This window comes from Melopsittacus undulatus, chromosome 2 (genome assembly GCF_012275295.1).
Source record: "Melopsittacus undulatus isolate bMelUnd1 chromosome 2, bMelUnd1.mat.Z, whole genome shotgun sequence".
Classification (NCBI taxonomy): domain Eukaryota; kingdom Metazoa; phylum Chordata; class Aves; order Psittaciformes; family Psittaculidae; genus Melopsittacus; species Melopsittacus undulatus.
In genome coordinates, this window is record NC_047528.1 from 52,834,245 (window position 1) to 52,848,763 (window position 14,519).

Here is a 14,519-nt window from a genome sequence, read left to right on the forward strand (position 1 = left end):
AGACCAAATGAACAAAGCCACCTCCACTTTCAGCGACACTAAAAAGCCACTCAAATGAAGGAAATAAAAGGTGACTTTTTTCTTTCTCATCTGCTCACAGGGGATGGCAACCCATTAATAAAAATAAACTATATTTGTGATTTAGTTTGTCTTACAGGAAAAGAATGATCCTGGTAAGATGTACACAAACTGGAGTGTGCTACTGCTCATTTTTGGCCCATTCTTTTTTTTAATCTCTCCAAGCTACTGAAGTGTTAGAATGATTCCAAAAAAAATATTTGTGGCTTTCTAAAAGTTTCCTGCTTTGAATTTGTGTATTTATTTTGTCTCTAAACACCAGAAGAAGGGCTACAGAAACAACACATTGTGGAAAGTCAATATAGAAAGAAAAAAAAAATCCCAAATTCCTACAACACTACATAGAAGACTCAAAAGAAAATTTTCCAATGAAACTAAGGAAACTGACTACTGTGAGAGCAGCATCTGAAGGAGGGAAGGGGAAAGAGGGAAGGGAACCAAAACCAAACATAGAAATGAACAAAAACCCCCAAAGCCATAAAAACCGGCAACAGCCACTAAACATTTCAACGCACCAAGCAAACCTAAGCTAATTTAATCTATCAAAATAGCCAAGACCTGAAATATTTCAGGTGTGAGGGATCTGTAAGCTGTTCAAAATATCCATAGGTAAATCTCTTCCAAAGGTGTGGAAGTGTATAATTAGGTGGGGTATTATTTTTACAGGGCAATCCACTTCTTTACTACCTTAACATATTTAAGTTACAATCTACAGAACATTTGTATTTATATAGTAAAGCCCAAGAAGAAGGCTAGCCAGACAGCAATTATTAAAAGTACTCTACATAATCAGAAAACTCTTACTTGGGTTTAAGTAAGTCTAACAGCTAAATAATATACCCTCATCATAAACAGAAAAACAGAACTTAGTAACAGATACAGTTTAAGTGATCTGAGTGCCAGCTATGCTCTCCAAATCCACACCATTAGAAAGAAAAAAAAATTAATAAATAACCACACAAAACCCCAAAACCAACCAACAAAACACCCCTCCCCCCCAAAAAAAAGCCCACAAAAAAGCTACCCAAAAAAAAAAAAAAAAAACAAAACAAACCCCAAAACATTCAGCAAGCATAATTCATATTTACTAATGGTCTACTACACACCCAAATATTCCCGTTAAAAAAAAACAACAACACAACCCAAGAAAGTTCTGCCTTATGATTTCAATCACATTCTTATTTTGTCTCATATAATGTTTATTGCAATAAGAAAAAAAAAAAACAAAACAACAACATCTATAGCTGAGTATTTATACAACTGACCTGATGGCAGATAGGTTAAAGGGGTGGAAATCACCCCAAAAAGCCTGATTTTATTAAAAAAATAAATAAATTCAGAAAGCTAACAAGGGATTTTTGTGTTTATCCTTCTGATGTCAAGGTAAACTTCTGCTGATCTTAAATTGCCCTTTCTACCAAATATTCATTCCATAGGCATCTAGAAGACATAAGCAGCTGTGTGCCAACCTAAGGATTTATTTCTCTCCAAGAGAATGAAATGCAATAATTTGTTTCCACATAACTTTCCTGGGATAATGTTCACTAGAAGTTAAAACACACAAAGAATTAGGTGGAAATCCTCTGGACATTAAGGAATCAGAGATGATTTGTTGGTTTCTGTTTGTTTGGTTTTGGTGGGAGTGGAGGTTTTTTAAATCCTTTTAAAACTGTGTGGAGCAAAGCAGGTTTTGTATTTTGGTGAATGAGGTTGGTTGACTGGCTTGTTGTTTTTCCCCAACCTTTAACCTTAAAGATCATGACTTGAGAAAAGCTCTTCTAAACCTCATCCAAAACATAAAGATCCAAATAGGGGAAGGACAGGAGAACATGTCTTTTTCCCTTACGGGGGGGACATTCTTATTAAAGTGAATAAGGATGACTGACAGCAGCAGTCAACTCCATGAATCTTAAGGGATCATCAGCAAGCAGCTGATGAGGCCCCACAGAGTTGTCAAAATATTTTCATGAAGAAGCCACGAACAGAAGCCTGTAGGAGCTGGTAATACTGTACTAAAGAATCAGACCACACTGGGGTGCTGGACTGATGTGAAGTTTTTTGTCTGGGGAGCATTTCTGAGGTGCTTACCTCCTTTGAAGTCTCTTGGCGTCAGGATGAATGCTAGCTGTCCTCGGGCTGCCATCCCTTTGAGGGGAGGGAGATACAGATGAGCCCAAAGGTTCTCTTCTAAACACAAGTCCTTACTGCAAGCTGGCCAAAAGGTCCCTGCAATCAAAGAAATCATTGTGGTTTTGCATGTGGCGCATTTATGTCCTTTAATCAAGGTTTGTCAGCCATCTAACATGTTCAACCACGAAGGAAAAAATAAATGCATCTGCTGGGTAGCCAATGCAGAACAGAGACTAAGGAAGAGAAGAACTGCTCATTCCAGTTTGGATACTATCAAGTCCATGGAAAACACAGGCAGTGGGATTTTTCAGACTACGTAGAACCACCTCAGTATACAGTATTTTATGCATGTATATATGTATATAAAAAAAAAAGAAAAGCTATTTGCCTTTGGAATCATTTTGCAACACTCAAACTCCTGCCTTCTTCAGATCGCAAGAAAAAAAGTCACATTTTCATTTCTAAGTATACATACTAGTCAATGTATTCTACAATCTAATGCAGCAGTCATTCTTCAACAATTACCTCTTGCAATTACCACAGCAGTATACAATCAATCCTCACATGCATTCTTTTTGCCATAAGCTAGTTGTAAGAGAGCTTGCAGAGCCATTTGCTAGGAAAAAAAGCAAACAAACAAGCAAACAATGAAAGTTCTGTCACACTACTGATAAAAGGTTCCTTCTGCAGAACGTTTAGCAGAATTCTGTGTTTGCATGCCAACATGCTAGAGCCACAAGCTCCATGTTTTTCTTAGCGTGAGTCATCTCTAACAGTGTCCATATTCAAGGCCTCTCTGGCACATTTCCTGGACACATGCCATTCAGCCACAGAAATGAATCTTCATAGCCCATCTGTCACAAGCCTAGGCATGTCATATTAAGCACATGATTTCCTAAAGTTTCACGCTAATAGGCAGTCTTGGTTTTTAACTCTCCTACCAAGTACATTGCACTAGAAATAAATAGACACCTATTTATTTTATTGGCTGCTAAACAAGTTTCCAGCTAGTAACCACAAGAAACTCATATAACTGAAGAACTATACACATTTCACATCCTAGAACAGTAGGTAACCACTTCTTAGGAACACCAAGTGGATGCGAGTCAATACCCATCCTCTTCCCCCTGCCTAGAACCATTTTCCCTTTTCTCACTGCAACAACCAAACACAGCAAGATAAAAAAAAAAAAACCAAACAACACCCCCCCCCCCCAAAAAAAAAACAACAAAACACCTGTCCCATACAACCATTTTCCTTTTAACTTTAATTTATTTAATATCTGGTGGTGCTGATAATAGTCATTCCCCCACCTTCCCTGTCCACCCGGCAAATAAGTACTTTGTAATTGCCATTGCATCATTACCTTGGGGGAGTGGGGGGTAGGGGAGGGAAAAGACACACCAGGCAGTCCATTTAAAGAAGCACGCAAAGATTAATGAGCAATTTACACAGTTCTGTGACAATCCCATTATTTTGTCTATTCACCTCTTACAGAGAGTCACTAAGAAGGCCAGAAACATGAAAGTGTAACCCATAAGCAAAGATCCATATGGAACTGAATTTTACTGAGACACATCAGATTGTTATTAATGTACAAAGTCCCAAAATGGGAAATTGGAAGCAAAAATAAATCAGCATTAGTGTACAGTCCAGGTAAACTGCATTTAGTGCGCTAGCTCTGCCCAAAAGCAGAGCTAAGAAATGAACCCTGCATTCAATGAACACTGAGATTAATAATCTTCTAAGTAATTTTTTTCAACAAAACATCACCCTACTTGCACCTACATATCTTAAGCCTATTTCACTGGAGTAGTTCACGTCAATAACAATCAGGAGTTTTATTATCTACACTCCCCCTCTACACCAGAAACAAAACTCCAACAGAAAATATGAGGCACAGGAACCCACTCACCTCAACCGTCCAAAACCCAAATCGCTCTGATGTTTATATCTGTTCCTGTTTACCCATTACACATACTAAATTCAAAAGGAAAAGTAGAACTCAAATTTACTTCTTCACATAAATATGAATCCACTCATCGGTTTCATCCTTTTTCACCACTTGTGTATACAATTTCCAGTATCTTTTGCATTCCTGTTCTGCAGCCTGTAAATCTCCTTTTCCTTTCGCCTTTTGCATTGACATTGCTATTAAATTCCACTGCTTCCTTTATAACATATTCACAAGCCAATCCTTCAAAACTTTCACTACTACTGAAGATGTATGTATCAGCCCAAGAATTACCCAGGATCTTCCACTCAGACTGCCAAGCTCATTGCTTCAATCCTTGCAAAACACATAGTTTTTCTGCAAACCCCTTATTATTTTCCACTTTCTCTTTACAACTCTTCTCTAACCTCTAATTACTGCTAAAACCACCTTCTATTCACATCCATCATTTCCATTCTGTCTTCCTCCCCTATGTTTTTGTTTCCTTCTTATAAATTGCTGTTTCAAGGAACTGTTAAAGAAAACAGAAGGAGAAAGACTCAGTATCTCCAAATGATTATTTTTATCCCAACTGTCATGCAACAGCTAACAAATTAGGTAGTATAATGAAAAAAATAAATGGAAAGAACCTTAAGAATTCAGTTGAAATAATTGCCCCCTGAATAAAGAACTGAAATATTTTAGAACTAAATACAGTCCATAAACCTATCCACCATGGAACTTTCCATTTGAAGTTCAGTATTTTTGAGTTTCCGAATAAGTTTCTGAGAGTTCAACATTCAACCATTTTTATGTTTATTAACATGCTCTGTAACATGCCATAATATTCTCTTATTTGTGTAAGGCATGTGACTTTTCTGCTTTTGTACAACTACCTCCATACAGACCATGTGAAGACCTAGGAGAATTCATTTGACCCAAAGACCCATGGCTGAAAGTATACTGAAGCAAAAGCAAGCTAAATGAGCAATACAAACTGCCTGACGTTCACAATAAAGATAGCACACAAACAGAGTAACTGTGTAAGAGAACAAGGTTAGAACAGAGGTATATAAAGAGAGGAGTTTTCAACTGAAATGGCAAATGTTTGTGATGTTCATGAGAACATCAGATGAATAGACTAGCAGCCACCTGACAATGTCATTGGTCACACTGTAGCTGAAAAGCCTTGTTTCAGGAAGCCTACTGGGGCAACGAGATGGGGAACCAGCCCAAGAACTACTTCAGCTAAACCTGGGCACAAATACATACACACATGCACTATTTTCAGCAGGACTGTTAGCTGATTAAGTTTTATAAAAATAATTTGGCAGGGTGGTGCCATAAAGCTTTAGATCAGTCTAAGCCATCAGTGTACAATTCTCCCCATCCTTAACTGAGAGTCTAAATAGCCCCTCTGGTAAGGATGAGGAAGTGGGTTGTGGAAAGGCAGCAGCAGAAACATCCTTGCACCTAGATGTCACAGCAGTACTCCCTTTTCAGGTATCTCACAGGCCCACAGCACCAAGTCTATCATTTAACACACAAGACACAGAAGGACATTTGGCATAAACAGTACTATGTACTGTTAAAAAGCAATGCTATGTCATCCTGATCTGAACGGCCAAACTAAATACAAGGCCTCACATTACCGCTAACCTAGAAGCAAGCTGTTACCAAAACCTATGGTCCTTCTCTGTTCCTAATCTCTCAATTCCACCATATTTTCTTTTTTTTTTTTGTACCAGACCTAGGAATTCTGATGCCACAGGTCTGAGCTGGCTAATTTGAAAGGGTTTGGGGTTTGTTCTTCCCAAGAATCAGGTTATTTTGGGGAAGGGGCAGGAGAAGGCATTGGGGAAAAACTTGTTTCCCAGCTGAACCAAGTAATTCTGCAGTCAACAGATCAGATGCAAGTAAAATGGCAGGAACATGAAAGCAGAATGGGGAAGATTCTGTTGTTGCCTATTTCAGCAGCAGCTACCTGATAGATCTGCCTAAAGGCAGGTATCAACATGTGAAATTATGCACAGAGGATTTCATACTATACCAAAGTCAGCAATCAGAGCAGTACAGAGGCAGCTTTTAAGGCCATCACAAGCACAACACACATACGTTACTTTCAAGAAATTATATTTTACATGGAATTTTCTGAATTTTGACTTAAAGCAAGATCAGAGTAACATGACACAGTTAAGGACTTTAATACTGGGTAATACAAAATACAGTTATTACGAACTATTTTCTCCAAGATATACACTAGTGATGCTTCCCAACACTGATACACTTGTACAGTAAAATTATTTAGCCATAAAAGACTAACAGTGCAGAACTGATTACACTGACAAACAGAAAAAAAATCTTGAAATTGCCACAGCTTACTAGGTAGATTTTTCCACAGATTTAGAAAAACAGGACTATATAATGCAGATTCCAGAAAGTAGTAATAATCCCTTGGACTGCTAAGGGTAAGTAGTGAAATAAAAAGGTTCTAAAAATTACAATTCAGTACAATATCTTTGAATAAAGACACTGCAAACAAGGGACTATCCTCATTAACAGCACCACAAATGACCTTCGGCAAGTCTCCTGATTTCCACTGGAATAGGGTTATTTTTCTCCCTAGTAGGTGGTGCAGTGCTGTGTTTTGGATTTAGTCTGAGAATAGTGCTGTTAACACACTGATGTTTTAGTTGTTGCTAAGTAGCACTAACCCCAATCAAGGACTTTTTCAGTCTCATGCTCTGCCAGTGAGGAGGAGCACAAGAAGCCAGGAAGCAGCAGAGACAGGAGACCTAACCCAAAGTAGCCAAAGGGGTGTTCCATACCATAGCACATGATGCCCAGTATATAAACTGGGGGGAGTTGGCCGGGAAGAACCAATCACTGCTCGGGTCAGGCTGGGTATCAGTCAGCAGGTGGTGAGAAGTGGCATTGTGTATCACTGTTGTTTGTTAGGTTTGGGGTTGGTTTCTTTGTATGTCTCTCCTTGTTATTTCCCTTTTCATTATTAGTAGTAGTATTTTGTATGTTATTCTAATTATAAAACTATTCTTATCTCAACCCATGGGTTTTACTTTTTCTCCAAGTCTTCTCCCCATCCCACCTGGGGAGGGGGGAGGAGTGAGCAAACAGCTGCATGGTACTTAGTTGCCAGCTGTGGTTAAACCATGATAGAAAGGTCAAAAGTAGTAAAAACTATGGACAACAAGGGTTCAGAGTAGCAAGGTAGCCATTTCTGAAATATGAAGGGACCAAACTATTTTAAATATGAAATCAGGGCCTCGCAGCAAAACCACCTGGGCTACAGACAGAGTTCATGGGTTCCTTCGCACCCTTCTGCCTTTGTCTTATTCATGGCCTTTAGTGCCTGTATCAGGGGAAGCTTTCAACTTGCTCTTTAAATCAGTAGACCAACTATATCTTAAAGCCTACCAGAACCATTACAGAAACTCTCTTGCTATCTCCTTCTGGGCTGTCCAGCCAGAAGTCAGTTTCACATTGACTATGCACAAATGAAGGCAACACCTGTTCAACTCTTCTGGAAGATACAGTCCTGCCTGATGAGAACAGAGAAGGTTAGCAGGGGCTTCAGAAGAAAAGTAAGCAGACCCTAACAGAGACTGCTTCACAGGAAGCTTGTGCCCCATTTTGTTCCCAATGCCATCACAGTAAGAGAGAATTTGCAATCCAAGTCCCCCTCTTGATTCAGATGCAGGATGTCCTACAGAGTAAGACGATTCCAGCTGGCTTTGAGGTCAAGAGAACAGAGAAGGCACTCCATCATCTCAGCCCCTTACAAAATGTAGTCATGACAACAACTGTAGTAGGCAAAAATCAGAGACAGTTACAGTTATCTTTCAGTTAAGCGTACCCAACCCCCATTCAAAATTCAGTGACTGTGGTTTGTGAAAATCAAGTCTGAAAGGGCACTAGCTGCTGCTGTGGGGCTGGGCACACAACACAAATGATTTGACATCAAGAAACTGCTGACACATTTCACTTCTCCCTGTGCTGAGAATCCATGCTGTTGTGGTTAATGTTAAGCAGGAAAATTGCTCTGCTCTCCCATCCTGACAAGTGTGACGTAACCTGCACAGGCTGCCTACCAAATGATGACAGAATACACCAAGTCCATTAACTTCTGGCTGACCCACAGCATATATTTGAGGTCACACCACTTCAGAGATGCTCATAAATGTTAAAGGAAACCAGTTAAACCTGTACAGCAAAAGAACATATACTTAAAACTTACTGAAGTCATATATAAAAACCCACATTCAAAGTTATATCACCTAGATTGCTGTGGCAAGAACATTCAACATATCCACATTGAAGTCCTTGAGTCCTAAAGCACACAAACTTAGGCTTCTTTAAATTCAGCAAGTACCGATTTTAAGAAAAGTAACTGCAAGTGACATAAAATACACTTGATATAAACTTTTCCAATATTTAAGCTATCTTCCCTTTAAAAAAGGGTCTGCAATTACCAGATGAAATTCACCTAGCTTGATCACTCAGCTATTACATCTTGTGCTTTCTAATCTGTCAAGCCAAAATAGGACTAAACTATCGGCACTTAAACATGGGAAAGCTTTCATACATACACAGTACTACTTCCACACTTTCCTTTATATAAACAAAATCAAGCAAAAACTTCAGCATTTCTCTGGAATACCAGTTTTCCAAACCTCAAACTGTTTCTGAAGCTCTTTATGAAATACCTTAAAGTTTTTCAGCCACACTTTGAACTGGCTATATTATTCCAAGAAGAGTCTCACTGATGTCATGTACACCAAAGTTTCATTACCCAAATTAAATTACAGATTGCTTCCAGAATCACTGCTTTTCAAAACCAGATCTTTATTTCTAGACTTCATTTGCCTGAACTCTTTGTTCTACAGGCTCAGTTAATCAAGCTTCTTAGAAGTGACATGGCTTTTTCATTAGCGTATGTTATGTCATTCACAAAATGTAACCAGAAGCTATATTCTGGGAGTTTTGCAGTCTATATACCAGCTTGTCTTACAGCAGCATGTATGTTATACCCAAGTCATTAAATAAACCCCCATAAAGGTGTAAAGACTAAAATTAAAGTTATAGCAACTATTCTTTACAAACTGACTGTCATCAGTACTTCTACGTTTGTTGGGGTTGGGTTTTTTTTGTGGTTTTTCTTTCTGTTGTTTGGGGTCTTTTTAGGGGGAGGGGAGATGGGTTTGCTTTGTTTCTATTGTGGCTTCTTTTTGGGTTTGTTTTGGGTTTTTTTGTTTAAGAACTCTTAAAAAACTCTTACAGAATGGGAAATTGTCTGGGTAAAAACTGGGGAAAATAAACTGGATGTCTGATTCTCACTGGGTCATGAAGTTTAAACTGTTCAAAACGATATCTCAAAAGCTACCAAGTGAGCTAGAAAAATACACTTGAAGGATGAAAAACATGTGCGTAGCAATATTTTTTAAAAAACATACTACAAGACTAGCTCACTATCAGTTCAATACAATATCACTTGTACCTACTTTTATTGGATGTTAAAACTACTTAGTGATCATTTGCTCTACCATTATATTCATATGTATAGAAGTCTAAGGGAATTTTAAGACTTTAACGTATGCATATACTAAAACACATTAATCTCACCTTTTGTCCACATACCTCAGCTTTGAGTGACATACATGTACATATATGCAAAAAAGCCAAGATCTTTTATTCTTCGTATGTATGTCATGACATACATAAACATAAAAAAGCCAAGAAATTTATTCTTCAACCAATGAAAGACAAATTAATTTCCTCATCTATTTCTAAATAGTAATAAAAGATCACAAAAATGAAAATGTTATGAAGTTATAATATAACAGTAATTAATCTTGTTAACGCAACTGGAAAAAAAAGTTAGAGAGGCATCTGAATCTTGAAAACAAAACAGGTTCCAAACAGCTTGACCTGAAAAAGGACAAGAGTAACAACTTCAGAACCAAATCTAATGAAGCTCTTGAAAAACTGGTAAAGCAGAAAAAAAAAAAATGCAAACAGAAGAGCTGACAGGCTCCTAGACAGAAAAACTGTTGGAGTAGGTAGCATAGCAATATTTTTAAAGAGTTACAGTAAGTCAAAACTCAGAAGAGACAGAAAATTACTTCAGACAATTTTATAATTAAAAATAAAATATATCTAGGAAGAATCACAAAGAATCCCTATTCCATTATAAAAGAGGCAGTGGATGCTGTTAACCTAAAAACCTAAAGCAGCAAACAGACCCAGAGAAGTTTCGTTAAAGAATTTTGTAAGGATCTGAAAGGAGTTCTAATTCGTCTATCCATGAAGTATTTAATCAGGTTATAGATGGAACAGATAAGCCGTTCATTTAGAAGACAGCATGGATAAGGTGATTCCCAGAGCACAGAGATAACAGAGTCACTACCTATTTTGTTAAGCTTACTTCATTAAGGAACACTGATACAGGTTTTTAACACATCATCACAGATAAGGAGAGCAATTCCACTAGATAGGAACCCATATAAACCATGTCACTGCAATATGCCTTAAGAGCAACATTCTGGGTACTTACTAGCTCCCACAGTATACAAAAGTCCTTTGGCCTAATAGAACGGGAACATGAGAATGTCATGTTTAAAAATATGGCTTTAGAAAGGAGAATTTGCATTTGTCTTATATATTTATTTGGGTTTCTGAAAAAAGCATGTTCTGCAAATTAATTTATATTCAGGATGACAACCTCGACTTCCTAAATTGGTACCCACAACACTACTGCTTATTACTTTATTTGAATTAGCTCTGACCACAGCAATTGCCCATGCATCTCCAACAAAAGTTGCAAAGAACAAAGTCCAAAGGGAATGGAAGGCTTGATTTATGTGTAAATTATGTGTGACCTGTTTTTTGTTCAAGACACACTGTGTTAAAGCAGTAATAGATATGGCTTAGCCTCTGTAAATTAAAAAAAAATAATAATACTGAAGTAATTAAGTCAGGATATACACAAAATTTTAGCATAAAAAAAATTACAAGGCTTTTGGGTACAGCACCCTAATTTTTAGCTACTTTTGGGAGTATTTCTTTTTTAAATGTAAATTTCTAGGATAAAGTGACTGCATTAACCCATTAAGTGATAAGGCTCATTTCAAGTTGTACTTCAATGAGTACCATGCAGTAGACACCAACAGCTTGACAAGCTGTTCTCATGAACATCACCTGAAGACAGTGAGAGGCCTCAGGCAAGTACAGCACTACTATATAAGCATTCTAACATTTCCAGCAACATGTCCCTTAACACACTGACATGTATTATCTCATAGTTTAATTGAAGCAGGTATGAAGTAACAGAGAATGAAGAACAATACAAGGATTTATCAGAGACAGATGATTCAGGTGCTCAAAAAAAAAAAAGAAATAAATAATCAACCACAAAACTTGTGGGCTACCTAAAAGATCTTTAAAGATACAAATGTCTTCTTGGCAATGCCTATTAACCACCCTTGCTGAAAATATAGAATGCCCCTTAAAATCTGACAATTATTTTACAGGATATCAGAGCAAGTACTCAGCAATTACATGAAACTTGTTGTCAAAAGGGACACAAAGTATTAACCATCAGGTCTGCACTATACCAAATGAGATATTTTTCTTTTCCAGCAACTTGTTACAACACAATAAATACCAAAAAGTTCTCATAAAAGATACTCCTACTTCACAACTGACATGGGAATACATAGAAAAAATTATTATATAGTAAAAGACACCTCTTCAGCTCACAAAAGGATATGCAGTAAACCTAGGGGGAAAAAAAAGTGTGATCTAGAGCCAGAAAGAAAAAAAATTAGAGCAACTGAAATTGTTATTGGAATTGATATTTGACTGCCAAAAATAAAGAAAATCAATATAAGAGTTCTCTGTAAACACAAACGTTTTTCTATCTGAGATCCACCAGACACATGGACAGAACACATCACACTGCACAGGCTTTAGAAAATAATATTCACTGCAGTGGTTGGCAATATAACCTAAGATCCTACCATTTTCCCCCTTGCTTACTTTAAAGAAGTTAATTCTTTGAGGAAATATGAATTGTAATTAGCGCTAAACTGTCCAATTATGGAAGAAATAATGTCTCCTAATCTCTCAGGATGTGGAAAATTAATCTGTTGAACATTCTTGGTGATGGATTATCCCACTGTCAGAAAGAGTTAAAAGACAGTCGGGTCCTTAAAAGCCCTCAGGACCTTATGGCAGTCCTGGCTTACAAATACAACAAAGATGTGCAGCAAATAAACCTAGATTCCTAGCCAAGAATATTAACCAATTACACATTAATACTGCCCTTTTTAAGTGTGTGTGTATATATATGTATACATATATATAATGACACATTATTACTATCCAATAACAAGACCTAACTCTTTAGAAAGCTAAGAGACCTGCAAAATGTTTCCTTGGCAAAGACTCTGTCACTTCAGCATGACCTAATAATCAGCACTTATTAATTTTTAACAGCATAAAGAAAAGAGTTTTTTGTTTTGAAGAGCAAAAAGTCCTGTAGTATGAAGTGTCTTGCAAAACAACATACATCCACAAAGTACTGAAGCAATATGTAAACATGAGTAGCTGTACATTCTACTAGCTATAAAAAAGCTGTACTTGTCTCCAGAAGTATGAGTCCTACACAGCCGATGTTAGTGCACTATCTCAGAAAATTGACACAGGTTGGAAAATTCACAGGCACTTGACTGAAGTGAGGCAAAAGGCATAAGTATTTTCAGAGGGTCCTCCTCACAACATTAATCACAAATATCACTATCACTTCCATCCAGCCAAACCCATACAGGCTACCAAGTCCTGCAGTCACCACTCTCCTTCAATTAGGGAAAGCAACAGTTGCCATGCTACCTTCACAACTTGTTCACATTCACTCGGTTCAAATTTGAACACTGGATTCTCTGTTTCAACGATATTATCCTAGAATCATAGAATGGTTCTGGAAAGGACCTTAAGATCATCTAGTTCCAGTCCCCCTGCCATAGGCAGGATGCCCCACACTAGACCATGTTGCCCAAGGCTCTGCCCAGCCCAGCATTGAACACTGTCAGAGCTGGAGCATTTACCACTTCTTTGCACAACCTGTTGCAGTGCCTTACCACCCTCACAATAAAGAACTTCTTCCTTATACCTAACCTGAACTTCCCCTGTTCTAAAGTGTAAGTGTAAACCCTATTCTATGATTCTAAGGTTATATTGTTACATTTTAAAAACAAGTGGCCTTCCCGTTAAACTAGCTGTTTTTCTTGTATTCTATTTCACTTATCCTACAAGTTCTTACTATTTCCACTCTAAAAGGAACAGATTTGAAGCAGGCACAGTCCAGGAGAGAAATTCCACTTTTGCTTTTTTGCCATATTTAACTACCAACCTAGACTAAGAAGTTTCAAAGGTAGCAATAAAAGCCATGATGAAAAATTTATCCAATTTACTGTGCTCAATTATGTGCCTCCTGATGCTTCTGAGACCTAGGCTATAAACTTCTAAGTCCAGTACTGGTAACAGTTGTCAGGTCTGAAATCATTCACAAACCCCTCGGAGACAAAATGGTTCAGAGCACAACAAAGAAAGGAAAACCTGTATGTCCCTTCACTAATACATCTCCTGGATTCAGAAAAAAAAAAGTCTTTTAACTTGGAAACTAACTGGCAATGTCAGAAATCCAGAGATAAAATAGGGACCCTTTCAAAACCTTCATGGATTGGCTGATGAACAGAATGCTTCTGCAAAAGCAGGCTGAAAGTTAAAATATTTTCAGCCTACTTGTAACTTCAAACCCTATCATGAGAACAATCTCTTATCTAGATTGCCATCTCACTGTCATAGCAGAAAGAGCTATCCAGATGGCGACAGTCTGAACAAAGAAATAAAGTAGTACTGAAAGCTTCCAGATAATTTCAATACCCTCCAGATGTAATAAATCACTATATCCATACAATTAAAAACAAACAAAAAACCACAATACACATCTATCTAACACACTTAAAACTGAGCCCTGAAATTAAATAATACGGCAGGGGGAGGGAAGGGAAACAGATTCAGAAGGCAGTTAATGGAAACTCCTTCTATTAGCTTCACTTACAGCTAATGTGCTGTTTGCAAATGTGCAAATAAATTAACATTTAGATTTTCATTTTTACATCACTCAGATCAAGGCTCGGCTCATTCTCCTTTGAAAAGCAACCTAAGCTCTGCTACTGATCAAGCCTTGATGAAAAACATCAAGATTCACAAAAGAGCTGATACTACATTATTTTTCAATGGTTTTGACTGTTCAAATCAAATGCAGACTTAGGTTATATTTTCTAAATTTAAACAATAG

The 14,519-nt window shown here is 37.5% G+C and overlaps 1 protein-coding gene across 1 annotated transcript in view; it reads right to left on the reverse strand.

Annotated features, from left to right (window-relative positions):
- The window catches only part of STK24 (serine/threonine kinase 24), a 48,781-nt gene that overhangs the window by 21,970 nt on the left and 12,292 nt on the right, over window positions 1-14,519 (reverse strand). The window lies entirely within an intron of this gene.